The sequence below is a fragment of the Macaca mulatta genome, chromosome 9 (assembly GCF_049350105.2).
Source record: "Macaca mulatta isolate MMU2019108-1 chromosome 9, T2T-MMU8v2.0, whole genome shotgun sequence".
Classification (NCBI taxonomy): Eukaryota; Metazoa; Chordata; class Mammalia; order Primates; family Cercopithecidae; genus Macaca; species Macaca mulatta.
In genome coordinates, this window is record NC_133414.1 from 4861347 (window position 1) to 4888724 (window position 27378).

At 46.5% G+C, this 27378-nt stretch overlaps 1 long non-coding RNA gene across 1 annotated transcript; it reads left to right on the forward strand.

The window, feature by feature from the left end:
• Positions 1-734: 734 nt before the first annotated feature.
• Positions 735-26792, forward strand: LOC144331056 (uncharacterized). Its single transcript, XR_013397883.1, has 3 exons — positions 735-981; positions 24146-24394; positions 24942-26792. It is a non-coding gene; the product is annotated as an uncharacterized LOC144331056 (long non-coding RNA).
• The last annotated feature ends 586 nt before the right edge of the window (positions 26793-27378 follow it).

Consider the following 27378-nt stretch of genomic DNA (forward strand, 5'->3'; position numbering starts at 1 on the left):
AGAGATGGGGCTTTGCCATGTTGCCTGGGCTGGTCCTGAACTCCTGGACTCATGCAATACACTCACCTCGGTCTCCCAAAGTGCTGGGATTACAGGCATGAGCCACTGCAACAGGCCCAATATCAATGTCTTAAAATTATTTCTGTGATAAATAGGATAACAGACTAGAATGATTATGAGTACAAAGTCTGGCTGATAGAGGGCAGGACAGAAACTGAAAGACTGTCCATACAATGACTGACTTTTTCTCAGGGAAGCAGACTCTCCGATAAGAATAGGAGTAAAGAGAGTTGAAGCTGGAGATGACTGAATCAATACATTGAAAAGACCGATAAATACACTGAAATGATAATAGGCCAAGGGAATTTAGAATATTGGCAAGAGTGTCTAATTGAAAAGTCACATAATCCTGCTTAGATTGGGAAAGTGAGCTCAGTTAAAGGGGACTAAAAGAAAGGGACGCAGTGGAAAATGGACTGGCACCTCCAGGAGAAATGAATAGCTGTGTGGTCGTCACAAAGCTGGAAGGACAGGTAAGTGTGGCCAGAGCATGGCATTTCAGCAAAGGTGAATTTTGATCTGGTGTTTGACTATGAGAGTCGGTGGATGAAGTCATGTTCAAGAGCAAGGAAATGTAAATGGGGTGAAGAGAACAAGGAACTGAGGTCAAGGAAATGTAAATGGGGTGAAGAGAACAAGGAACTCAGGTCAAGCTGTTGGAGGAGTTATCAGCATGGAAATTCAGCTCGTTCAACCTTGTGGCTGGACTTGCAGTAGCGAATGTGTCTGTGAAAGAGAAGTCCAGGCCAACCACTCATGAAACGGAGGGACTGAGCAGCAGGGATGCAGTGGTGAGAAGGAGGTGGATTGAGCCATGCACCATGTTGCCAGAGGAGCAGAGTGTTCCCAGGAGGGCAGAGAAGACATGTCTAGAGATGACACTACCGAATAAAGTCAACAACTCCACGTTTTCTTCCTGAAGTAAGTAGGTGGGTGCTGTAGACTGAATTGAGTCTCCCTCATTCATACATTGAAACCTTGACCCATAATGTGATGGTATTTGGAGATGGGTCTGCAGGAGGACGGGCCCCTGGTTGGCCTTTGCTAATCCAGCCCTCCCTGACCCTGCTCGTAGTTCTCAGGATAACTGTGGAATGTGCTGAGAATGAGCATCTGAGTTGAGGAGGAACTGTCTGAAACAGCCTGGGCTCTTTTCTTTCTCCTAGAACAGGGTGTCCTGCACTGCTTTGGCTCAGTGAGTCCAGTTGCCCAGGGTATAAAACCCAGGATGAGAAGTGGATATCTGCTGCCAGGTCCCCCAGCTGCCGTCCAAGTGGGGCACAGGCAAGCGTTAACTGCATCCACCCTGGGAGGCTTCCCTGAGGCTTGGGGGCACAGCTAGCCATGGATTGTAGGCTGCTATTATTCTTGCTGCCTGTGTGTGAATGATAAATGTGCTTTGCCTGATGAGCTACATGAATATTCTGTCCTCCCGACTCAGACTCTGGGCAATGGGTTTATGCACAGCCTTCTCCCAGATCTGGTGAGGCATTTAGAGTCTTGGCAGATCTGAGGATCTGAAAAGGTGTTTAGAGTCCTGCTAGATCTAGAAGCCTTAGCAGAACCTGGAAAGGTGTTTTGAGTCCTCCCCTGGGATTCGTACCTGGTGGACAGTGAGTCCCTCCTAGGACCTGGTGTATTTCTGCTTCTAGGATCCTTTGGGAGATAGCTAGGTTTACATGAGGCCATGAGGCTGGGCTTCCATGATGGAATTAGCTCCCTTAAAAGAAGAGACACCAGGGCCAGGCACGGCGGCTCATGCCTGTAATCCCAGCACTTTGGGAGGCCGAGGCGGGTGAATCACCTGAGGTCAGGAGTTCAAGACCATCCTGGCCAACATGGTGAAACCCCGCCTCTACCAAAAATACAAAAAATCAGCTGGGCATGGTGGCACATGCCTGTAGTTCCAGCTATTTGGGAGGCTGTGGCAAAAGAATCACTTGAACCGGGGAGGTGGAGGTTGCAGTGAGCTGAGATCACGCCACTGCACTCTAGCCTGGTGACAGAGCGAGACTCTGTCTACAAAAAACAAAACAAAACAAAAAGAGACACCAGAGAACTTTAACCAAATGGGTGGGAACCTTGATTGATGTTGGACTTCCGGCCTTCATGGCTTTGAGAAAATAAGTATCTGTTGTTGAAGTCACTCAGTTTATGCCTGTTGTTTAGCCACTCAGCTTATTTTGCTATGATGGTTCGATCTGGCTGATACAGTGCATGAGCTTTGTATTGCAGCATCTCCAAGACAATTATTTGCAGAATCTTAATTGATAGCTCAGTTGTTTCATAATGCTACAGGGCCCCTGAGAAGGAGGAGGGAACCCTGGATTCTTAGGTTATGTTCATGTTGAGTGTGCCGCGCCCACCAGTTACCTGTCAAGTTACATACTCTTTGGTGCACTAATTCTGTTCTATAAATAGCAAGGTGGAAAGAAGGAGGGAAGAAGAGCAATTAGGAGAGGAAAGGGAAAAAAATAATTATCGTGGAGTCGGACACCTAGCTCCAGTCTCAGGTGCACTGTGTCCCATCTGTTATGAAAAGTAATACTCACCACCCACCTACTTTGCAGGTCATTGTGAAAGTATATTAGAAATAATGACTTTGCTCTTCCCTGATAAAAGGGTTGTGTTTGCACAAAAACGATATTAGCTCAATCATGGTAAAATTGGTTTTTGCTTTCAACAAGGCCAGAATTGTTAAAGGTAGAAAAGTCTGCGTGGGATAAATTATGCAATTAAGTTCCTCTTAACATGATTGAAAAGAACCCAATTTATACCTCCAGAGTGGAATAGGCAGACTCTGGAAATAAATCCCTGAGCCACAAGATGCTGTTCTATTTTTGCAAGATGCACAGATAGCTGGAGCTCTGTGCGGCTGTCTGTGAGACACTCATTTGAAGGCTCTCTTCTCCCTGTCTGAGGAGGGGGCAGAGAAAAAGCACCAAGCCTTTCAAAACGACTGCTCTCTTCTTTCCCTCGGGCTTTTCCCCCGGAACACTGCTGGTGCTGATTTTTGGGGAAAACTTAAAGCAGCTTAACTGGTATGTCCCGCAGCTGCTCAGGTAAAGCCCTAGGCAGACATGAAGCCAACCATCATTAGCAGTCGGGATCTGAAGAAGGCCTTCTGCAAAAATATTCCTTTCCATCTGCCGTGATCTGGGGATGCTTTGAATGAGACCTTCCCTCCAGCAGGTGGCTGGTAAATTGCTCATCTTTACCTGAGAAGACAGCAGTTTGGCTGACGAGTCTTTCTAAATTTCTCTCACTCCACTGGCCCTGAGGAGCTTTAGGAAGGAACTCCATTCCATAGAGAAGACGGAGTTTTTGCCTTCAAGGAGTGTGCAGTATATTTGAGGAAATCACGCACACATGATTGCAAGTTCCCTTCATTTATATTTTGATTATCTTTAGGTGAAGGACCATGTCATAAAACTCTGGGGCCCTGCAGGGCCTGCAGCTTGAACTGGCAGGGTGCGCATCCTGCAGTGCTCTTGGCTATTCGGTTTCCATTACCTTCGACCTTCCACTGTTTCACTACAGCCTTCGAGCTGCGCTGGAGCAGATTCTTCTGCTGGAAACGTCCTTACCCCAGATGTCTTTAGGATTCACTCTCTTTGCTCCTTCAGACTTTTGTTTAAAGGTCACCTTATCTAACGTTTAAAGTTACAACTTATGCTCCAGCACCAGCTTCATCCCTCCAGTCTCATTTCCGTGTTACTTAGACCATAAGTCTAAGTATGGTTTTAGACCATACGACATAATTTACTTATTATATCTATCATTTATTGACTATCTCCCCCCTCAGAAATGCAAGCTCCATGAGACAGGAGATTTTCTCTCTTCTGTTTATTGGTGTGTCTCACACATCTAGAACAGTGCCCAGGACAATGTAGGCCCCAATGAACACCTGTTGAATAAATGAATGAACAAATGAATGCATCTATATCTATATTGATAAGAAAACTATATATATATATTTTTTTCTTGAGATGGAGTCTTGCTCTGTCGCCCAGGCTAGAGTGCAGTGGCCGGATCTCAGCTCACTGCAAGCTCCACCTCCCGGGTTTACGCCATTCTCCTACCTCAGCCTCCCTAGTAGCTAGGACTACAGGCGTCCGCCACCTCGCCCAGCTAGTTTTTTGTATTTTTTTTTTTTTTAGTAGAGACGAGGTTTCACCGTGTTAGCCAGGATGGTCTCGATCTCTTGACCTCGTGATCTGCCCGTCTCGGCTTCCCAAAGTGCTGGGATTACAGGCTTGAGCCACCGTGCCTGGCAAGAAAACTATTTTAATAGATTTTAATTTTCACAGCAGCTCTGTGGGATGGTTTCTATGAACTCAGTTTTGCAGATTAGGAAACAGAGTCTGAGGTCACGTAAGTGCTTGCCCCCAAACAAGCTGATATAAATGTTAGAGCTTAGAGTTAAACTCTTATCTTTGTGTTTTCAAAAAGTGAGTTTGAAACCACTTAATTAGGACATTTTTGTTAGTTTGAACGTGTCTAATTTATTGAGTTTAAATATGAGAAAAAGGAAGCAAGTTCTGGTAGCTAATAAAAATCCATGGCCTACACTGAGTTTTTAATTCTGTTGCTGCTAGAATTCTGATGTTTCTATTTCAGATTCAAAGCTTTTTTATACATATTCTAGATCAGAGGCTCTTTCCCTCACTTGGTGAAGTCAACCTGCTCTTCAGAATATTATCTGTTCTCTCCAACAAACAAAGGAAATATGAAGGCCCATGTTCAAAAATTAAGCCAAAAGAAATATTCACACTGTATTGAGGGAATCCATAAATAATGGACTAGTTTTAGTCTTTTTTAAAATAATTCTGCCTTTATGGAAATTAAGTAATTACCAAATGTCAAATAGATCTTTGCATAGTTTATTGTAGATTTAGTTTTAGTAATTTTTGCATCTTCTGAAAGGCTCCTACCAAATGCATTTTCTAATAAATTACCTAAAGGTAAAGTTTGTTTGGACAATGTCTACGTTTTGTATTCTTCAAAGAAACAGTTTACACCTAAGTTTAACTCTTGTAAATTGTTAAAAATAACCTAGGTTGTTTGTTTTACAATGGCTTACAGCCTCTGGAAAATACTCTTGAACACACGGATGACCTTTTCAGCAGCACAGAGGGACAGCACCAGGTGCAAACCCAAAGGCTGCTCACTTAAAGCCAGCGCGCTTTGCTGAAGTCGAGTCTCAATTATCTTCCCCTGAAATGTTCAGGTCGGCAAACTAAATAGGTCTGCAAACTTGGGAATTGGCTGGTTTAAGCATAACAATAGAGATTCAGACAACTCTGAGAAGGGCGGTTCTGAAGAGTAACATACTGAGAAGCAATTAAAGTAGAACGAAATGTTGGCATCTCAACAAGGAGATGCAAAAATAAGTGAACAAATGTCCTGCTGGGGAGATAGGAAGGTGTGGTTTCATGGCACTCGGCTATGTGTTTGTCATGGAACCTTTCCTTCTGCAGGCTCTGATTTGGCATTACAACATGTGAAGCAGAGACACGGTGAAAAATTGTTTCATTTCTCCTTCTCTTCCTTTCTCTCTCCCTGGCTTCATCTCCCTCTCCTTCCCTTCCTTTCTTCTTTCCATTTTTTTCTTTGTTTTGTCTGTCTTTGCTTTTTCTTTCCTTCCCCCTTTTTCCTTCTAGAATAAGGTATTTTATATACTCAGGCTTCAAAAATTACCTTGTTATTTGCCATCCACTGATAACAGGACTTATGGAAGATGAACATAGTGTTATATCAGCCTCCAGATTCTGTCTGCAGTGTATTCTGTTTGCACTATATCAAGAAAGTCCTGATTCACATAGGTAAGCAGTTACTTACATGCGCCATCATATGGTGGCCCCCCTCAGCTTAAGTCAGCACACAGCACCCACATCCATGTACCCCCAGAGAAGAGTTGCAAACATCCCAAACCAATGCTCTGTCTCAAGAGTTCAGAGTGGAGATAGAGGTAGAAAGAAAACACCTGTAGTTCAACCAAAAATAAATTAATATGGTGATATGAGAGCAGAAATGCACTTGGCATTCCCCAGTGTGTGAGCACAGGACATAATACGTTCCAGCTTGCAACTCAAGTGTGTCTGTAGGTTAGTTTACCATTAACAAGTTAAAATATCTTGTAAATATATCAATAAGTGATTGAATAAATAAATCAGGAGAGTAGACAAAACTTCCTTCCAAATAACAATTCCAATTTCTTCCAAATAAGAATTCCAAATAACAAATGTGGAAGGAATGAAGGAAATGGGAAAATCACCTTCAGACCTGCACAGTAATGATGTCACGGGACAGAAACCCTGAAGAATAACAAATTCATGGCAAAATTTAACAAAGAGCAGGGTACTTACATAGCCCCAAGCATCTCCTCCAAATACTTGCAGAGTACTGGAATGGTTTCCACAGGGCGCCACACTCCTGCTATGCCTTCCATGAGGAGGTGGAGCTCAGTCTCTCCATCCTAAGTCCTGAGCCTCAGCTGCACCTGGTGACTCTGTGGAAGGTGAATTCCCAGAATGAAGAAAGGAGAATGGTGACTCAGCAGAGTGAGGGAAGGGAGGGTGACTCGCAGAGGGAGGGAAGGGGAGGATGATGCGCAGAGTGAGGGAAGGGGAGGGTGACTCGCAGAGTGAGGGAAGAGAGGGTGACTCAGCAGGGGGAGGGAACAGGAGGGTGACTCACAGAGTAAGGGAAGGGAGGGTGACTCACAGAGTGAGGGAAGGGAGGGTGACTCACAGAGTGAGGGAAGGGAGGGTGACTCGCAGAGTGAGGGAAGAGAGGGTGACTCAGCAGGGGGAGGGAACAGGAGGGTGACTCACAGAGTAAGGGAAGGTGAGGGTGACTCACAGAGTGAGGGAAGGGAGGGTGACTCACAGAGTGAGGGAAGGGAGGGTGACTCACAGAGTGAGGGAAGGGAGGGTGACTCACAGAGTGAGGGAAGGGAGGGTGACTCACAGAGTGAGGGAAGGGAGGGTGACTCAGCAGGGGGAGGGAAGGGAGGGTGACTCACAGAGTGAGGGAAGGGAGGGTGACTCACAGAGTAAGGGAAGGTGAGGGTGACTCACAGAGTGAGGGAAGGGAGGGTGACTCACAGAGTAAGGGAAGGTGAGGGTGACTCACAGAGTGAGGGAAGGGAGGGTGACTCACAGAGTGAGGGAAGGGAGGGTGACTCACAGAGTGAGGGAAGGGAGGGTGACTCACAGAGTGAGGGAAGGGAGGGTGACTCAGCAGGGGGAGGGAAGGGAGGGTGACTCAGCAGGGGGAGGGGAGGGAGGGTGACTCACAGAGTGAGGGAAGGGAGGGTGACTCAGCAGAGTGAGGGAAGGGAGGGTGAATCAGCAGGGGGAGGGAAGGGGAGTTTCTCGCAGGGTGAGGGAAGGGGAGGTGACTCCCAGAGTGAGGGAAGGGGATGTAACTCTCAGAGTGAGGGAAGGGGAGGTGACTCGCAGAGTGAGGGAAGGGAGGGTGACTCACAGAGTGAGGGATGGGAGGGTGACTCAGGAGAGTGAGGGAAGGGAGGGTGACTCAGCAGGGGGAGGGAAGGGAGGGTGACTCAGCAGGGGGAGGGAAGGGAGGGTGACTCAGCAGAGTGAGGGATGGGAGGGTGACTCAGGAGAGTGAGGGAAGGGAGGGTGACTCAGCAGGGGGAGGGAAGGGAGGGTGACTCAGCAGGGGGAGGGGAGGGAGGGTGACTCACAGAGTGAGGGAAGGGAGGGTGACTCGCAGAGTGAGGGAAGGGAGGGTGACTCACAGAATGAGGGAAGAGAGGGTGACTCACAGAGTGAGGGAAAGGAGTGAGTCACAGAGTGAGGGAAGGGAGGGTGACTCGCAGAGTGAGGGAAGGGAGGGTGACTCGCAGAGTGAGGGAAGGGAGGGTGACTCGCAGAGTGAGGGAAGGGAGGGTGACTCACAGAATGAGGGAAGAGAGGGTGACTCACAGAGTGAGGGAAAGGAGTGAGTCACGGAGCGAGGGAAGGGAGGGTGACTCACAGAGTGAGGGGATGGGAGGATGACTCACAGAGTGAGGGAAGATAGGGTGACTCACAGAGTGAGGGAAGGAAGGGTGACTCACAGAGTGAGGGAAGATAGGGTGACTCACAGAGTGAGGGAAGGAAGGGTGACTCAGCAGGGGGAGGGAAGGGGAAGGTGACGCACAGATTGAGGGAAGGGAGCGTGACTCACAGAGTGAGGGAAGGGAGGGTGACTCATAGAATGAGGGAAGGGAGGGTGATTGAAAGAGTGAGGGAAGGGAGGGTGACTCAGCAGGGGCAGGGAAGGTGAGGGTGACTCACAGAGTGTGGGAAGGGGAGGGTGACACACAGAGTGAGGGAAGGGAGGGTGAGTCAGCAGAGTGAGGGAAGGGAGGGTGAGTCAGCAGGGGGAGGGAAGGGAGTTGACTCGCAGAGTGAGGGAAGGGAGGGTGACTCAGCAAAGTGAGGGAAGGGAGGGTGACTCAGCAGAGTGAGGGAAGGGAGGATGACTCACAGAGTGAGGGAAGGGAGGGTGACTCACAGAGTGAGGGACGGGAGGGTGAGTCACAGAGTGAGGGAAGGGAGGGTGAGTCACAGAGTGAGGGAAGGGAGGGTGAGTCACAGAGTGAGGGAAGGGAGGGTGACTCACAGAGTGAGGGAAGGGAGGGTGACTCAGCAGAGTGAGGGACGGGAGGGTGACTCAGCAGAGTGAGGGAAGGGAGGGTGACTCAGCAGAGTGAGGGACGGGAGGGTGAGTCACAGAGTGAGGGAAGGGAGGGTGAGTCACAGAGTGAGGGAAGGGAGGGTGACTCAGCAGAGTGAGTGAAGGGAGGGTGAGTCAGCAGGGGGAGGGAAGGGAGTTGACTCGCAGAGTGAGGGAAGGGAGGGTGACTCAGCAGAGTGAGGGACGGGAGGGTGAGTCACAGAGTGAGGGAAGGGAGGGTGAGTCACAGAGTGAGGGAAGGGAGGGTGACTCACAGAGTGAGTGAAGGGAGGGTGAGTCAGCAGGGGGAGGGAAGGGAGTTGACTCGCAGAGTGAGGGAAGGGAGGGTGACTCACAGAGTGAGGGAAGGGAGGGTGACTCAGCAGAGTGAGGGAAGGGAGGGTGACTCAGCAGAGTGAGTGAAGGGAGGGTGAGTCAGCAGGGGGAGGGAAGGGAGTTGACTCGCAGAGTGAGGGAAGGGAGGGTGACTCACAGAGTGAGGGATGGGAGGTGACTCACAGAGTGAGGGGATGGGAGGATGACTCACAGAGTGAGGGAAGGAAGGGTGACTCACAGAGTGAGGGAAGATAGGGTGACTCACAGAGTGAGGGAAGGAAGGGTGACTCAGCAGGGGGAGGGAAGGGGAAGGTGACGCACAGATTGAGGGAAGGGAGCGTGACTCACAGAGTGAGGGAAGGGAGGGTGACTCATAGAATGAGGGAACGGAGGGTGACTGAAAGAGTGAGGGAAGGGAGGGTGACTCAGCAGGGGCAGGGAAGGTGAGGGTGACTCACAGAGTGTGGGAAGGGGAGGGTGACACACAGAGTGAGGGAAGGGAGGGTGACTCAGCAGAGTGAGGGAAGGGAGGGTGACACACAGAGTGAGGGAAGGGAGAGTGACTCAGCAGAGTGTGGGAAGGGAGGGTGACTCAGGAGAGTGAGGGAAGGGAGGGTGACTCAGCAGGGGCAGGGAAGGTGAGGGTGACTCGCAGAGTGTGGGAAGGGGAGGGTGACACACAGAGTGAGGGAAGGGAGGGTGACTCAGCAGAGTGAGGGAAGGGAGGGTGACTCAGCAGAGTGAGGGAAGGGAGGGTGAGTCAGCAGGGGGAGGGAAGGGAGTTGACTCGCAGAGTGAGGGAAGGGAGGGTGAGTCAGCAGAGTGAGGGAAGGGAGGGTGACTCAGCAAAGTGAGGGAAGGGAGGGTGACTCAGCAGAGTGTGGGAAGGGAGGGTGACTCAGGAGAGTGAGGGAAGGGAGGGTGACTCAGCAGGGGCAGGGAAGGTGAGGGTGACTCGCAGAGTGTGGGAAGGGGAGGGTGACACACAGAGTGAGGGAAGGGAGGGTGACTCAGCAGAGTGAGGGAAGGGAGGGTGACTCAGCAGAGTGAGGGAAGGGAGGGTGAGTTAGCAGGGGGAGGGAAGGGAGTTGACTCGCAGAGTGAGGGAAGGGAGGGTGACTCAGCAGAGTGAGGGAAGGAAGGGTGACTCAGCAAAGTGAGGGAAGGGAGGGTGACTCAGCAGAGTGAGGGAAGGGACGGTGACTCAGCAGAGTGAGGGAAGGGAGGGTGACTCAGGAGAGTGAGGGAAGGGAGGGTGACTCAGGAGAGTGAGGGAAGGCAGGGTGACTTACAGAGTGAGGGAAGGGAGGGTGACTCAGCAGGGGGAGGAAGGGAGGTGACTCACAGAGTGAGGGAAGGGAGGGTGACTCAGCAGAGTGAGGGAAGGGAGGGTGACTCAGGAGAGTGAGGGACGGGAGCGTGACTCAGGAGATTGAGGGAAGGCAGGGTGACTTACAGAGTGAGGGAAGGGACGGTGACTCAGCAGAGTGAGGGAAGGGAGGGTGACTCAGCAGGGGGAGGGAAGGGAGGGTGACTCACAGAGTGAGGGAAGGGAGGGTGACTCAGCAGGGGGAGGGAAGGGAGGGTGACTTACAGAGTGAGGGAAGGGAGGGTGACTCAGCAGAGTGAGGGAAGGGAGGGTGACTCACAGAGTGAGGGAAGGGACGGTGACTCAGCAGAGTGAGGGAAGGGAGGGTGACTCAGCAGGGGGAGGGAAGGGAGGGTGACTCACAGAGTGAGGGAAGGGAGGGTGACTCACAGAGTGAGGGAAGGGAGGGTGACTCAGCAGGGGGAGGGAAGGGACGGTGACTCAGCAGAGTGAGGGAAGGGAGGGTGACTCACAGAGTGAGGGAAGGGAGGGTGACTCAGCAGAGTGAGGGAAGGGAGGGTGACTCAGGAGATTGAGGGAAGGCAGGGTGACTTACAGAGTGAGGGAAGGGAGGGTGACTCAGCAGAGTGAGTGAGACATTTTCCAAAAGCGATGACCAGTACTCCTCACAGTGGTCAAGGTCAGAAAAGACAAGGACGTCTGATGAGAAATTGTCCCAGATTAAACAGCACAGAAGAGATGGGATGACGGATTTGGATGTGGGATACTTGATTGGCCTCTGAGACATAAGAAGGACGTTAGTGGAAAAAAGGATAAAATCTTAAAGTCTGCAGTTTGGGGCCTGTGAAAATGTCAATTTCTCAGGTTTGATAAAGAGACCCTGCTTACGTCATTGTTAATATCAGGGAATCCTGGGGTATCAGCATGAGCAACTCTGTCCTATTATTTTTAACTCTTCTCTATGCCTAAAATTATTTCAAAATGAAAAGATTTAGAAATGATTTAGAAGCAAACAGTAGTAGAACTGCTGCTGTGTCCTCATAGAACATCTGTATTTAATAAAGTCTAGTTTATGATTTTCTGGGATACCTGAAAGACCCCAGCCAGGTATCAGAGAGAGTTGGATTTGAATTCTTATTAGAATAATTCTTTGTAATGAAAATTTGGGCAAGTTATTTAACTCCTAAACTAAAATACCTCATATGTAAGATAAAGTAATTTTATTAAAGATTACTGTAAAGATTAAATGAGAAAATATACAAAGCATTAAGTACATAAAAGAATAATTTCTTCTCTCTCCATATTTCTGTGTGTAAATGAAAACCAAAATATGCAGTTAATTATATGGGTATATTAGCCAAAAGAGATAACGAAAACTTAGGTAGAAGAAAGAGACATTTAAATAATTTTAAAGCTATAATTTCTGTTAAAGATCTATATCAAATACATCATTCTTTTTTCTTTCACTTGGTTTATTAAGTTCATCTAGGGTTTATCTACTCAAGTGAAGTAAAATAAAATATTCAATTAGTACAGTGAATATAGGTGACCAGCCAGATGATACAAATGATAATCTGGTTTTTTCTCATTGGCTCCTTTTTCATACATAAAATTTTCCAAATAATTCCATTTTCTTATCAGTTTGACTTATGCAAATACAGACTTAACGCGGCTTACTTATGACTATATTGTACTTACTGGTGTTCCTAATGGCTTTATAAGGTCTCTTTTTCTGTGTTTATTATTAGGGCCAATTCTTGAAATCATTTACTTTTTTCCACACTGACAGAACCCTTCATGTCTTCGATTTTCAGTTATTAACTTTTAAGAGAGGTTTTTCTATGACATAGGAAACACAGTTGACTTTTGATTATTTTATGGAGGCTTGACCTGGTCTTCAATGTCTTCCCTTTATTTGTCTTATATTTTAAAATATAATAATAATTTCATTTGCATTTAATTAATTTTTTCTAATATATTTTTTAGAATAAGTTTACTGCTAGGATTTCATGGCAAAAGGTTTAGCATATTTTGAATTTTTTTGTTTGTTTTTGAGACAGGGTCTCACTGTGTTGCCCTGCCTGGAGTACAGTGGTGTGAACAGAGCTGGCTGAAGCTTCGACTTCCTGGGCTCAGGTGATCCTCTCACCTCAGCCTCTCAAGTAGCTGGGTCTAGAGGTGCATGCCCCCTTGCTTGGCTAATTTTTTTATTGTTATTTTTTTTTAGAGACAGGGTTTCACTATGTTGCTTAGCGTGGTTCGAACTCCTGGGCTCAAATAATCCTCCTGCCTTGGTCTCCCAAAGTGCTGGAATCACAGGCACGAGCTACTGCACCTGGGCTATTTTAATTTAAGTGGAAATGAGATCCAAGTTAATTCCAAGTTTATTTCCAAGGTCAAGGATTGAAGGATGATATGTGGTAAATTCACGTGCGAGTTGGATATGACCTTTGGAAGGAGCTCTCACATGCCCCAGGAATAATTGGAGATGGGGTAGGACAGAGTGGTGTCAGTGGTAGGAGTGAGCCCCAGGGGAGGAATCTGATTTGTTTTAAACCACAGGAGACAGTTCAGTAAGAGAGGTAAACAAGAAGCAAGTGGGGAATTGACATGATTGGATCCCACAAAGGAGTTTAAAAGTATTAGAAGCGGGCTAGACACTGTGGTTCATGCCTGTAATCCCAGCGCTTTGGGAGGCTGAGGCAGGCAGATCACCTGAGGTCAGGAGTTTGTAGACCAGCCTGGCCAACAGAGTGAAACCCCATCTCTACTAAAAATACAGAAAATTAACTGGGCGTGGTGGTGGATACCTGTAATTCCAGCTACTCCTATGGCTGAGGCAGGAGAATGGCTTGAACCCAGGAGGCGGAGGTTGCAGTGAACCAAGATTGCACCACCGCACTCCAGCCTGGGCGACAGAGCAAGACTCTGTCTCAAAAAAAAAAAAAAAAAAAAAAAAGAAAAGAAAAGAAAAGGAAAGTCAAGAAGGGAGAATCCAGGCAAAGACCTGAAAGACTCGTAATTTTTTCACACTGTCCTTCCCAAACCCATGCCCGCCTGGGACCTCGGAGTATGACCTTGTTTGGAAACAGGGTCTTTGTCGATCCCATTAGTTAAATTAAGATGAGGTCACACTGGATTAGGGTGGCTCTTAATCCAATGCTGGGTATCCTTGTGAGAATATCATGTGAAGACACAGAGAAACGGGGGAGGCCGTGTGAGCATAGGCAGGGAACAGAGAGAGGCAGAGGCCAGTCGGGGATGCCGGGAGTGGCTGCATCTGCCCAGAGCTGACAGAGGCAGGGATTCTTCTCTGGAGACCTCAGAGCGCGTGTGGCCCTGCCGCACTTTGACTTCGGACACCTGGCCTCCAGGACTGTGAGAGCACTTGGCCACACAGTTCGCGGTGATTTGTTGGGCAGCCACAGGAAATGCACGTGCTTTATTTTCCTTTCTGTACCTGCTAGGAAGGGACACCTGAGTAAGGTGGTCAAGCTGGCATTTCCTTATGAAAGTGATTTCAAAAAGATTTTCTAAGGCTGGGCGTGGTGGCTCACGCCTGTAATCTCAGCACTTCGGGAGACTGAGGTGGGTGAATCACCTGAGGTCAGGAGTTCAAGACCAGCCTGGTCAACATAGTGAAACGCTGTCTGTACTGAAAATACAAAATAAAAAAAAAAATAGCTGGGCATTGTGGTGCACACCTGTAATTCCAGCTACTCAGGAGGCTGAGGCAGGAGAATCGCTTGAACCAGGGAGGTGGAGCTTGCAGTGAGCCGAGATCAAGCCATTGCACTCCAGCCTGGGCAAAGGAGCAAGACTCCATCTCAAAAAACAAACAAACAAAAAGATATGAGAATGCAGATAGAACGTAAAAATAACCTTACATTTATCAAGTGTTCAGATAGAAATAACACATACTGATGAGCAAAATGTTTGTGGTTGAAACATATATAAGAAAGTGGGAAATATTCCACCGTCAGTTTTCCACCCAGACAGCTGAGTTTCCAATAGCTCCAACCATGCTGGGTGTCCAAGAGCTCTGGCCCTGCATGGCCTCTGCCTCAGGGGATGGCAGTAACACCCGCAGCGGCTCAGGTGGCTGTTGGAGCGACCCTGCAATTCTCCAGCTGGGCACCATTGGTTCCATTCATTCCCTGCCTTGGATCCTCCAACTGCTTCCGTGGTCCTTCCATATCCATCTTCCTAAACTTGAGATTTGACCTTGTCAATCCCACGTCTTAGAACATCCCATTGCATTCCTTTATCTGCCGGGCATGGTGGCTCACGCTGAATCAGGTGGAACACCTGAGGTCAGGAGTTCTAGACCAGCCTGGCCAACATGACAAAACCCTGTCTCTACCAAAAATGCAAAAGTCAGCTGGGTTTGGTGGCAGATGCCTGTAATCCCAGCTACTCCCGAAGCTGAGGCAGGAGAATCGCTTGAACCCAGGAGGCAGAGGTTGCAGTGAGTGGAGATCACACCATTGCACTCCAGCCTGGGTGAAAGGGCAAGACTCCATCTCAAAAAAAAAAAAAAAAAAAAAATCCTTTTTCTTTTAGCAGCATTTACTCAAGATGTACAAATGCTCCCCTTAAGCTTGTAGTTTGGCAACCCCTTAAGTCTATTTTTTTTTGAAATTTTCTCAACATTTATTTAAAGAGGAGAGTAAGAAACTGTTGTTTTCAGTGAATATTATTATCTCTTCTGTATAAAAGGGGGTATACTACATGCAATGAATATTTTGAAAGCTCTTCTCTTGTATGGAATTGTCTTCATTTTGCTGCACTCACAGACCCAACAGACTGTGCCACCTTTCCCTAGTTTCTCCTGTTTTAAAACCAGCTGCATCGTTCGCGTGCCCTGAAGTGGTACTGAACTAGCAGAACAGGGCATTGTAAAGATGCCACAGCAAAACCAATAAAGATTTACACTGGCAGAGTGGGTCAGCTGAGGTTCCTGAAACCAGTTTTCCACTCAAGGACACTGTCTGCTTCCTGAGCTGCTGCACCAATACCCACTTCTCCAGTTCTGTAAGTGGTGAAATAGCAGAGACCCCAAATCTCCTCCCATAGCTCCAGCTTTTCCCCAAGGTTGTGACTGGGAGCACCTGCCCCCCGGTGCACCCTGCAGTCCATGCCTTGTGCTGGGATGAACTCCAGTTCAGCAGCCTGGCACACGGGTTCCCAACCAGTGGGCCCACATGCATCTCACTGGTTCCTTTCTCCCACTCTTCATGCCTCTTCCCTCCTCCGTTTTGCTCCGTGCCTGAGTCAAGTGGAATCACTTGAACCTCAGAAGTAGCTGGACTCAGCTGGGCGCGGTGGTTCACACCTGTAATCCCAGCACTTTGGGAGGCTGAGGCAGGTGGATCGCTTGAGGTCAGGAGTTCAAGACCAGCCTGACCAACATGGTGAAACTCCGTCTCTACTAAAAATATAAAAATTAGTCAGCTGTGATGGCTCACGCCTGTAAGCCCAGGTACTTGGGAGGCTGAGGCAGGAGGAGAATCACTTGAACCTGGGTGGCAGAGACTGCAGTGAGCTGAAATGTTGCACTCCAGCCTGGGTAACAGAGCGAGACTCCCTGGAAAAGGAAGGAGGAGGAGGAGGACGAGGAGGAAGAGAAGGAGGAGGAGGAGGAGGGGAAGACAGGCTCTCTCTCCTTGAGCTCTTTCTGCTGCCTGGCTTGCCCGTTTCCCTGATTTGTCTTGGATGAGTTGTGCTTGTGTCTTGCCCACCGTGTAGAACAGGTAACCACCAACATTGTGTGTCTAAGGGATGTTTCACAGCCGCACCGCATCCCAGTGTAGACGGGGCTGGGTAACCCACAGGTCAGGGAAGCACCATGCCCGACACTGCAGGGGGCTGGTAGGAAGATCCCGCCCGCTCTTGCTACAATTCACATGTTCTGCATGTAGAGACTCAAGGGTTTGAGGGCAGAGACACAACACTGGGCTCAGGCTCCTGTAGACCTGGGAATCAGGGCTACAGAAGCCCAGATATTTGAGGACTAGGTGCGGGAGCTGGAGAAGGCTTTGTCAGGCAGTAGGCATTTGAATCATGACTTAAAGGGAAGAAATCCTTTACTCTAAAAATCAAAGTTGAGAAAAAAGGCTTTAAGAGCCCTTATAGAAAGCTACTGTAACTTGTACATATTATTAGTATTTTTGCTGCAAATTACTTTGGAGATCCTGTGTGCTATATTTATACACCTCATTAGTAATATTTAAAATCCATTCAAACTATTTTACTTTGTGCCCCTCTATGCTCCTTACAAATAGTTTCCCTGTTGTTCTTCCCGCCTGAGTCTGGGCCAGTGAGCTTTGTGGCTCCTTTACGGCGCAGACACATCATTTTCATATGATGAAATTCATTAGGATTCATTAAATTTGATCATAAAAAGAGCTTGGTATCCCCTGGGGCAAGTTCATTAAAAGAATCTCTTTGGTTCTATTATGAATCATTTTCCCTTATCCAAAGGCAGCGCTGAAGATTTGCTGTGGGCAGGAGGCCCCGCAAGACAGATTCAGGAATCCAGCAGCCAAAAACCGAAGCCTGCACTGAAATTTCTGAATAAAAATATCCCAGTGGGAGAGGGAGGGCCATGTGGCTGTCTAGTGGCGCTCTGTGCTTGGTGCCAACTGCATCTCCGAGGACTGACTGGCACAGACGGTAATTATATCATTGCACGTCGTGCAGGGAAGAGCTGGGTGGAGAATGTGTGTGAGCTACTGACGGTGGATCTTCCCGGTAGGTCAGAGGAAATCTGTTTCGTTATCCATTGAAAGATTTTAGATGCATAGCTTCTGAAAGCCACGGCTTGAAAGATAACCATTGAGCCCTAAGACATTGCCTCTGTATCCCCTTTTCCTTCCATAATTAGAGCGTCCCCATAAGAGTAGGAGCTTCCATTCCCTTGGCTTCTCTGGGCAGGTTTACTGAGGTGGGACATCCTCCTGGCTGCTCTGCAGGTGACTTGAGTAAGTAATGGAAATCATGACAATACTATTCATCTAAAAGCCACATGCAAACATAACAGGAAGAGAGAGTTGGCTTGCAGAATGCATTTCACAAGAGGGTCTCTTGGTGTCATTTGAATGCCTTTTCTGCAACCTGTCTCCACTCAAAAAATATCTGTAGCGCTGACCATATTTTAACACTTACTGAAGAATGTGCCACTTGCTTCTTGCAAGAGAGTCACAGTTCTGAATCAGAAGGTTATTTATTCATCCGATTTTGTAGCACGGGGCTGCCAGCAGGATGGGGCCATGCTGCCAGGGGTCGTCATATGGCTAAGACAGCGGGAGGGAGGGTGGGAGATGCTGTGACAGTCCCACAGCTGAGAAAGCAGCGCCAGGCCCCGGGGTGTAAGCCTGAGACCGCCTCCAAGAAGAGCCAAAGAAGGGACTGGAAAGAACAACTAACCCGCAGATAGAAAGGAGGTGTGTGTGCCTCAGCGGCTGCTCTCTGGAAAATCTCATTTCATCTCCTGCTCCTGGAATCCAGCTAAATCTGCAGGTGGGCTTTGGGGCCCCTGCACCTGCTCTACAAACCCTACATTTACACACACATTTATTTATTTATCAATTTTTATTTTAATTTTTCTGAGACAGATTCTCACTCTATCACCCAGGCTGAAGTTCAGGGTGCAATCACAGCTCACTGCAGCTTCGACCTCCCAGACTCAAGGGATCCTGCCACCTCAGCCTCCAGAGTAGCTGGGACTATGAGCATGTGCCACCTTGCCTGTCTAATTTTTTTTTTTAAGAGATGGAGTCTCCCTGTGTTACCCTGGTTGGTCTTCAACTCCTGGGCTCAAGAGACACTCCTGCCTCAACCTCCTAAAGTGCTGGCATTATAGGCATGGGCCACCTTGCCGGGACCCTATATATGTGTTTTAAATAAACGTATTTGTTTCTCAACATTTTTAATCATTAAAAAACTTTAAGATTGCAAAATGACAGGGGTGGGGGAAGAAGAGGAATAATTATCTTTGGTCCAATTAACTTTGATAGATGCTGTCACTATCATTCATTTGGCTGTTTGCATCTACTGCTTTTTAATGTAATTAAAAAACATACTTTGTATTTTGAAACTGTAGCTACATGGGGGGAATAAGTTCTAGTGTACTATAACACTGCAGGGTGAACATGGTCAACAAAAATATATATTTCTGAGAAACTAGAAGAGAAGATTTTGAATCTTATCACAAAGAAATGGTAAATGTTCTAGGTGATAAATATGTTAATTACCCTGGTTTGATAGTTATGCATTGTATATTGCTCTGTAACCCATCAATATGCATCCTTATTATATGTCAACTAAAAATAAAAGGAAAAAATACTTTGCATTTTGGAATAATTGCAGAGTAACAGGAAGTTGTAAAAATAATTAATAGAGCCCCTTCATCCACCTCCCCCATGATGTCATCTTTTGTCACAAGGTCAAAGTTCAAGGTCAAAGTACAAGCTCAAAGCCAGGATGTGGTCATTGGTACATCAATGTTAGCTGGATCACACAGACCTAATTCAGTGTTTACTAGTTTTTACATGCATACGACTGCGTGTGTGTGTGTGTGTGTGTGTGTGTGTGTGTGTGTGTGTGAGATGTCTGGCAGAGTCTTACCCCATGCTGGATTTCCATAACCACCATCACAATCAAAGTGCACACCTGTTCCAGCCCCACGAGAAACCCCTTGAGCTGGCCTTTCATGTCTGCCTCCCAAGCCCCAGTCCCTGTCCCTGAGCAACTACGAATCTGTTCTCCATCTCTACTGTCATTTAGAGAATGTTTATAAATGGAATCACACAATATGGAACCTTTTGAGGTTGCCATTTTTCACCAGGCCTGATGCCCTGGTGATCCATCTGGGTTGCAGTGTGGGTCACGAGTCCGTTCCTCTTTGTTGCTCAAATAGCAGTTTGTTCTGTGGATGAACCATGGTTTGCAGAACCTCTCGCTCACTGCAGGAAGTTTATGTTGTTCCAGTTCTGGTTTTTTTCTGCTGTTACAAAGAAAGCTGCCTTAAGTATTCAGGCACAGCTTTTCTGTGTGGGTTAGTTTTCATTTCTCTGGGATCAATGCCCTGGAATACACTTGCTGGGTTACATGGCAGGCATGTGCCTGGAGTTGCAAGCAACTGCCAACCTGTTTTCCAGAATAGCGGCACCATTTTCATTCCCAGCAGCCATGCATGAGTGAGTTCATTTCTCCACATCCTCACAAGCACTGGGTGTTACGACTATCTTTTATTTTAAATGTCCCGATAGGAGTGTCATGGTACTCCATTGTGCTTTTTATTTGCACACTCCAATGGCTAATGCTGTTGGACATCTTTCCATGGGGCTATTTACCATCTGTGTCTCCCTTTCAGTGAAATGTTCCCTAAGTGGGTTGCTTGTTTTTTTACTGTTGAGATTTGTGAGCTCTTTTTAGATTCTAGATACTACTTCTTTGTCAGATATGAGGTCTGCAAATGATATCTTCCAACCCGTAGCTTGTCTTTTCATCCTGTTAACAGGGAATTTGAGAACACAGAATTTTACACTTTGATGAAACTCACTATCTTTTTTTTTCTTTTGGTTCATGTGTCTGGCGTCATGTCTCTGAACTCTTTGCCCGGACTTAGTTCCTGAAGATTGCCTTCTGTTTTTTCTTCTAAAAGTTCTACATTTTTTATTTTATATTTATATTTGTAATCTATTTTTAATTAATGTTTTTACAGTACAAGTTTCAGGTCAAGGTTTTTTTTTTTTTTTTTTTTTTTTTTTTGCTTTTATATTATATATGTAATAGCTCCAGCACCATTTGTGTTAAAAGACACATACTATAAAATTTACCACATTAAGCATTTTCAAGTGTATAGTTCAGGGGCATTAAGTACATTTACATTGTTGTGCAACCAGCACCACCATCCACCTCCAGAACTTTTTCATCTTTCCAAACTGAAACTTGGTACCCACTAAACAATGATTCCCAATTTCCCATCCCCCCATTCTTTGGTAAACACATCTCCACTTTCTGTTGCTGTGAATTTGACAAATCTAGATGCTTCATGTGAATAGAATCATGTCATATTGTTCCTTTTGTGACTGGTTTATTTCATTTAGCATAATGTCCTCAAGATTCACCCATGTTGTATAACGCGTCAGAATTTATTTCATTTTTAAGGCTGAATAGTAATTCCTTGTACATGTAGACCACATTTTGTTTATGCAAACAAAACAAAACAAAACAAAACTGAAAGCAAGCCCTTGAAGAAATGTTTGCACACCCATGTTCATGGCAGTGTCATTCACAGTGGCCAAGAGGTGAAAGCCATCCCAATGTCTGCTATCACTTTTTGTTTTTGGAAAAACTATCCTCCCTCCACTAAATTGCTTTTGCTCTTTTGACAAAAATCCATTTGGTATATTTGTGTTGTTCTATTTCTGGGGTTCTGCTCTGTTCCCTTGGGCCATGTGTCTGTCCCTCCATCCATATCATAGTCTCGATTATGGCCACTGCAGAATAAGTCTTGAGGTCAAGCAAAGTGCATTCTTCCATTTTTTTTCCCCAAAAATTATTTGAATTGTTCCAGTTTTTCATCTTCCCGTGTAAATTTTCATATAAACTTGGCATTGTCTATGAAGCCTTGTGCTGGAATTTTTATGAGAATTGGGGGGATCAATCTGGGGAGAAATGGCATCTTTCCCACATTAAACCTTCCAGTCCTGAACACGACATGGATTTTTGAATTCATTTAGGTATTCTTTGACTTATAATAATGTGCTTTCTAAGATTATACACAGCTTTTTGTCTGTTTGTTTTTGTAAGGATAGGCTGAAATTCAGGAAATCCTCAGCAAGAGACAAAAAAAAAAAAAATTGAAATTTTGTCCAGTGATGTGTTGATGGCAGCTCACACAGACTCACGAGGGCCAACTGCGTGCATCTCCTCCCCGCTCTGAGTTCAGCGACGGCACCTTGGCAGGGGAAATTGGCAATAGTGGACAAATGGTGGACAAATGCCAAAGCCCACCATACAAATGGACACACTCCATAAAGCAGACTGTCTTCCTTCCTTCCTGCCCTTCCCCTTCCCCTCCCCTCCCTTCCCCCTTTCCTTCCTTCTTTCCTTCCTTCCTTCCTTCCTTCCTTCCTTCCTTCCTTCCTTCCTTCCTTCCTTCCTTCCGTCTCTCACCCTTCTCCTCTCTTTCTTTGAAGGGGATTGTTAAACACCCACCTGCATACCCCTGACTATATCTAATTCATGGCTCTCCTATGAAGCCGAAGAGTGAGCCCATGGTGCGGGGCAGAATGAAGAGAGGTTGATTCATGGGCATAAATATATGCAGCTAAGGAAGGGCTAACACCTAGTGTCCCCAGATCAGTAGGGTGACTATAGTTTACAATCATCTATTGTACACTTCGAAATTGTTAGAAGATAATCATTTCAATGCTTCTAACATAAAACACAAATGTTTAAGCTGTTGGATATTAATTACACTGATTTCATCTTTTCATATCATATGAATGTATATGCCCTGCAAATATGTGCATCTATTATGTATCAATATAAAAAATTAGCAAAGGATAAATAAGAACGATCCCTTATGTCTGTGCCCTGGTTGTTTCTAGAGCTGGTGTTCCCGTTGTCAACACCCATCTTCCTGGTCATCACATTTGCTTTCTTATCTAGCACTGAATGATGTATCTACCCATTTGTCAGAATAAAAACGTGGCTTGGAGTGCAAAAGAGGGGAAAAAAAAAAGTCCCAAACCCACCAACCAACCAAAAATAAGGGATGTGTAAGAGGCTGAATTTAGGCATATCCCTTTGGTGGAAAATCATGTGAGATTCACATGATGGATTAGTTTAAATCAAGCAGTCTGCCTAAGCATTTAGCCAGTATTAAGTCGAGATTTCTTGTATTTGTCTTATATTTGCATTGCAAGTGGCAATTGGTTAAAAAAGAAAAAATAAAACAACAATTACAATTTGAAAAAGGACAAATCGGTTTCTAGTAAAGCTGTAGCCATGATTACCCATCCTCTCCCTCTTCAAATACAACCTTAACCATAGCCCTACAGCTGGCCAGATGTGATCCTGTTGGCTAAAATGAGATCTTTGTGTATTAACCTATGTTGAGCTATGTGGTAATTTAGGCTGTACATTTTTATTCCAGTAGGGAGTGTGGCAATGGAGAAGGTCTCACTGGAAAGATTCCCTTGTTCAGGGAGAGAAGTTAAGCCACTCTCCTGGCTCCCTGGGCTGGAGCACGTGGGGCCAACAGGACTCACTAGGCCGGGAACCCCATAATTTGGGATCAGTCCACCTGCATTTGAACCCAGGCTCTGATGCTCGCCCGGTCTTTGACCTCAATAAGTCTCTCTATTCTGTTTTATTAAGCTACTTTTTAGTAGTATGACAATGAGGCTATTATTCCAAAGTATGTTGACAGCTTTTAAAACATTGGAAAAGATCAATAGAATACACTGAACCCTTCCTTCAAGCACTCAGAGATAGCGACTCTCCATGTTTGAGTGTGAAATCCTCCAGTCTTCTCTTTCCATGCCAGGATATAATTATTTAACGGCCTTGTTTTCTCCTTTATTACCGTTTTCCCCAGAAATATGAGCTTATATTTTTCAGTTAACTTCCTGTTGTGAATATTTTTATTTGTCATAAAATCATGTTTCTGTGAATCCTGGGAGATTCGGTAATAGTTGCAAATATGTGAAGTGATGGGCAAAAAACAATGAACGCCTGCTATCCACATTTCTGAGAATAAAATAACAAGAGCTGAGTTAAAACGTCGTAGAAAAGGTGATCACAAGATTTTGGTAAAGAATTCACTGAGGAGGCTGGGATTATGTTTAACACACAACAAATATCTGGATTAAAATCCTTAAAAGCGAGAGGATACTAAACAGCTTCTGAGAAACTAGGAGGGTACGGCATCTTTGGAAGTGTTTGTTAGGATAGATAATTGATTATGACAGAAACCAGTCTGTCTTGGAGATTCCAGAACAATTCTGCCTGGAACGGGAGAGAGAACTAGGTCATCTTTCAAGGCCTCCACCAAATCTGTGATTCAGTGATTTGTCTGAATAATTGATGATGTGAACTGTAGTTACTCCCCGCTCCAGGGCAGACAGTATGCATGAAGGCGGTTGTAAAGAAAAGCGTGCCGCAGACGCCCCAGTGAGTCATTTAGATGCTGGGCCGTCTCTGCTTGCTCTGCTGTGAGGTCAGCTGCATGTGCTTAAGCAACTTTGCTTCAGGTCACATCCTACGGGACACCCACATCAGACTACTGCCTACTAATCATAGAGTCCCTCTTGTTCCTTTTTTCTCTTTTTCTTAAGCAACAATGGGCCATTTAACAGGACATTTATTTCAGCCCTAAGTTGTATTATCCTTGGTAATTTGCATATACCAGTATTAAAATGTTGCAGACTTCTGTAACTATTGTCTTAATCTAGTGAAAAATAAGATATCTATATATCTGGAGAGAAGTCTGTTCTCCGGAGGCAGCCCAGCACTTGCGTGCACTCGATGAACGGGAGTGGGGCTGCATGAGGGCTGACCTGGATTTGACAACGGCACCAGGATGAGGCCGGTGTGCTGCCCTGAACAGTGGCCCTTGTGCTAAATACGAAACCTCTCTCTCCCACAGGCACAGCCCGTCACCTGCGTCTGGTTTTTGCTCCTCATTTTCTTCAATTTTCACTCTATTTATAGTTGAGAACCTTCCATTTCCCCCTGGTTGAAATACATTAGTTGCCATGGAAACTGCGATCCCCCCGGTGTGGATGGAGCCGAATGACACCTACAATTGCAGAGCACGGATGGCATCGCCAGGGCTGGGAAATGGGCATCGTGGCTGGAGAGGGCACTGAAGGGCACAGATGAGAATAATGACAGCACACAGCACAACCGTCAGGGGCGGATGCAGCACCCCTGGGTCAGAAGTCGTGGAAGAAGCCATGGGTAACCAAAGCCCCCATGCCCCACACCACACGGAGGGGCGGGTCCCATCATAGGCCTAACCCCTGCAGGGTTCTTGTTTTCAGAAAATAAAAACTGGAGCTATAGCTGGTACTTGCAAAAAAAAAAAAAAAAAAAAAGATGCATTTTCATTTTGATAAATACTAAAATCATTCTATTTTCGAATGAATTTTTCTTGCACCTCTGTATGGGGGATGATATCCCTCTTCCCACGTATTTGAGTTCTTCCTGACATAAGAGAGTTTAGCACGCAGCCCTGAACTTCCCCCTCTTGCCTGCTCTTTCTTGGGAAACCCGGCTAGATGGGAGAACAAATGGTCCGTGTGAGAGTGCCACCGAATTCAGTGGGGAGTCAGCAGGTCTCGCTCTCCAACGCGGCATGGCAGGCCTGTCCCGACCCTTCAGTGTCAGCTCTCTGGTTTTCCCCAGGTTAGGTCCTTTCTGGAGTCGGCGTCGACCTTCTTTTTGCGTCCTAACCCAGCTCCTCCATCCCGTGGTGTTGTTTTCTGGTCTGTTTTCTCGTTCACAGGTGGGTCCCGGGAATCTTAACACAGCTGGGCAGCAAAACATGGACAAACCCTATCCAGCCGACCCTCGCCTGGAAGCTGCAGCTACGCCAAGGGAAGCCTTTCTTTTATTTTATTTTATTTCATTTTTTATTTTTTATATTTTTTATTATTGAGACAGAGTCCGGCTCTATTGCCCAGGCTGGAGTGCAGTGGCGCCGTCTCGGCTCACTGCAACCTCCGCCTCCCAAATTCAGTCCATTCTCCTGCCTCAGCCTCCGGAGTAGCCAGGACTACAAGCACCTGCCACCACGCCCTGCTAAGGGAAGCCCTTCTTATACGACCTCAATCCCCATACATTCCTTCTCCCTGGAGATGTCAGTTCCACGTTCCAGCGTAGATAATTGCTCATGCACCATTTGTTCCTGTAAATTTAGCACAATCAACGCTCTCACTCACTGGTTTTCTCTTTTCCTGTGATGTTGGCTTTATAGACTATTTTTAGTCCTATTTCATCTACACCTTGTTTCTCAGAATTCAGCACCTTGTCATGAAACCCTCCTACCCTTGACTCCTCCCCTGTCCTGTCTCAGATCTTGAGTCTACAATCTTCCTACAGGAAGGAAGGCAAAGATGTGTGTTTTAAAATTCTTAATATGACTCTACGTCCAAAAGAGACATTCGTTTCTGTTGATTAATTGGAGAGAGTTTCTTCTGGAATATCGGAAGCGCAGCACCACCAGCTGTGCTGCTTGAGGTGGCAGCAGAGGAGGCTGCGGGGAGACACGAACTTTACTAGCACTGTCTCCGTGCAGAGGAGCATACAGTACGCTCTACACACAATAACCCATTTAATGTTTGCAGCCGGGCTCTAAGAGAGGGGGCTATTTTTGTTCCTATTCATAAATGGGGAAAAAGTCCTGAGAGTTTGCCAGGATCCAAGAGGAAGTTCCCCCTCTGAGCTCTAAAGCTTCACTGAAAATGAACTAACAATAGGCAGATTAAGAGGAGGAAGAGCATACACGTTTACTTAATGTGCGTAAGCACAGAGGAATCCCAGGAGAATGATTACCTGGTAACCCAGCCAGGCCCACACACTTCTGTACTCTTGGGATATAGTATAGGGGAAGAGAAGATGGGGAAACCATGATAATTTTTGAGGGGTAGTAAGTAGTTTTCAGAAGGAATGGCTGGACCCAGTGCTCAGACACTGAACGATTCTCTTTGGAGGCTGAATGGGACCAGACGATGAACACTGGTTTGGAAGAAAGTTGAGCTGAGCTCCAGGTGTGGTGTTTAAGTTTCAGTCTCTTCCTCTGTCACATGAGAGATAATCTTCTCTGGTTAATTAAATTTCTGGGAAAGGACTGAAGGCAATTGTGTTCCCCTCTGGGGGTCTGGTATCTAGGTAGATAAGGAAGCTTCCGAGAACGGCCACTTCCTGTGCATAAGGAGAGACTGAGGCCTGAGAGGCAGGAGCTGGCGGGAGGGCAGAGAGACCCAAGTCAAAGCACCGGGTTTGGGCTTTGTTCTCCTTCTCTGAGCACCGGATTTGGGCTTTGTTCTCTGAGTCCCAGCCATTGTTTAACTCCTGCAAGGTGGGCAGCCGGGACCATCTGTCTGACTCCCACACTCATCTCTCCGCGCCTGCCTGGTGTTCAGCCTCTTCCTGGAAGCTGCAGTCAGGTGGCTTCATCCACTTCTCCGTAAACACAGGAGGCTCTGGCTCCACACCTTTCCAGCGTCTCCCTCCTTCCCTGACAGGTCTTAGTCTGTTTTAATTTTGGCCTCTGTTTATTTCCTGAAATCTGGAAGTTAATTCCTAAGTTGACAGTGAGAAAACTCTGGCAAAAAGCAGCCTTAGGCAGCGTCATTTCATTCTTGGCCATGGTTTCCCCTCTTTTTTCTTTTCCTTTTTTTTTTTTTTTTTTTTTTTTTGAGATGGAGTTTATCTCTGTTGCTCAGATCGGAGTGTGGTGGCACGATCTCAGCTCACTGCAACCTCTGCCTCCTGGGTTCAAGTGATTCTGGTGCCTCAGCCTCCCGAGTAGGTGGCATTACAGGTGTGAGCTCCCACATCTGGCTAATTTTTGTAATTTTAGTAGAGACGGGGTTTCACCATGTTGGTCAGGCTGGTCTCGAACTCCTGGTCTCAGGTGATCCACCCACCTTGGCCTCCCAAAATGCTGGGATTACAGGTGTGGGCCACCGTGTCCAGCCTCCCCTCTCTCTTCTAACTTCTTGCTTTACAGAGCTCTTGTCAAGGTAACAGGGTGCTTGGCCGTCCTGAATGAGATGTTCAGCCATGTGGTTGTCTTTTTAGGTAGTGCCTGTCATTGGAGCAACTACATTATTAGCGGACAGTCCTAGAGATAAAAATAAAAAATACAAACCCTTACTTAGGTCAGTAGGGAGAAGGCACATGGCATGTCTGTCAGTCTGTATGAGAAGGGCCTGCAG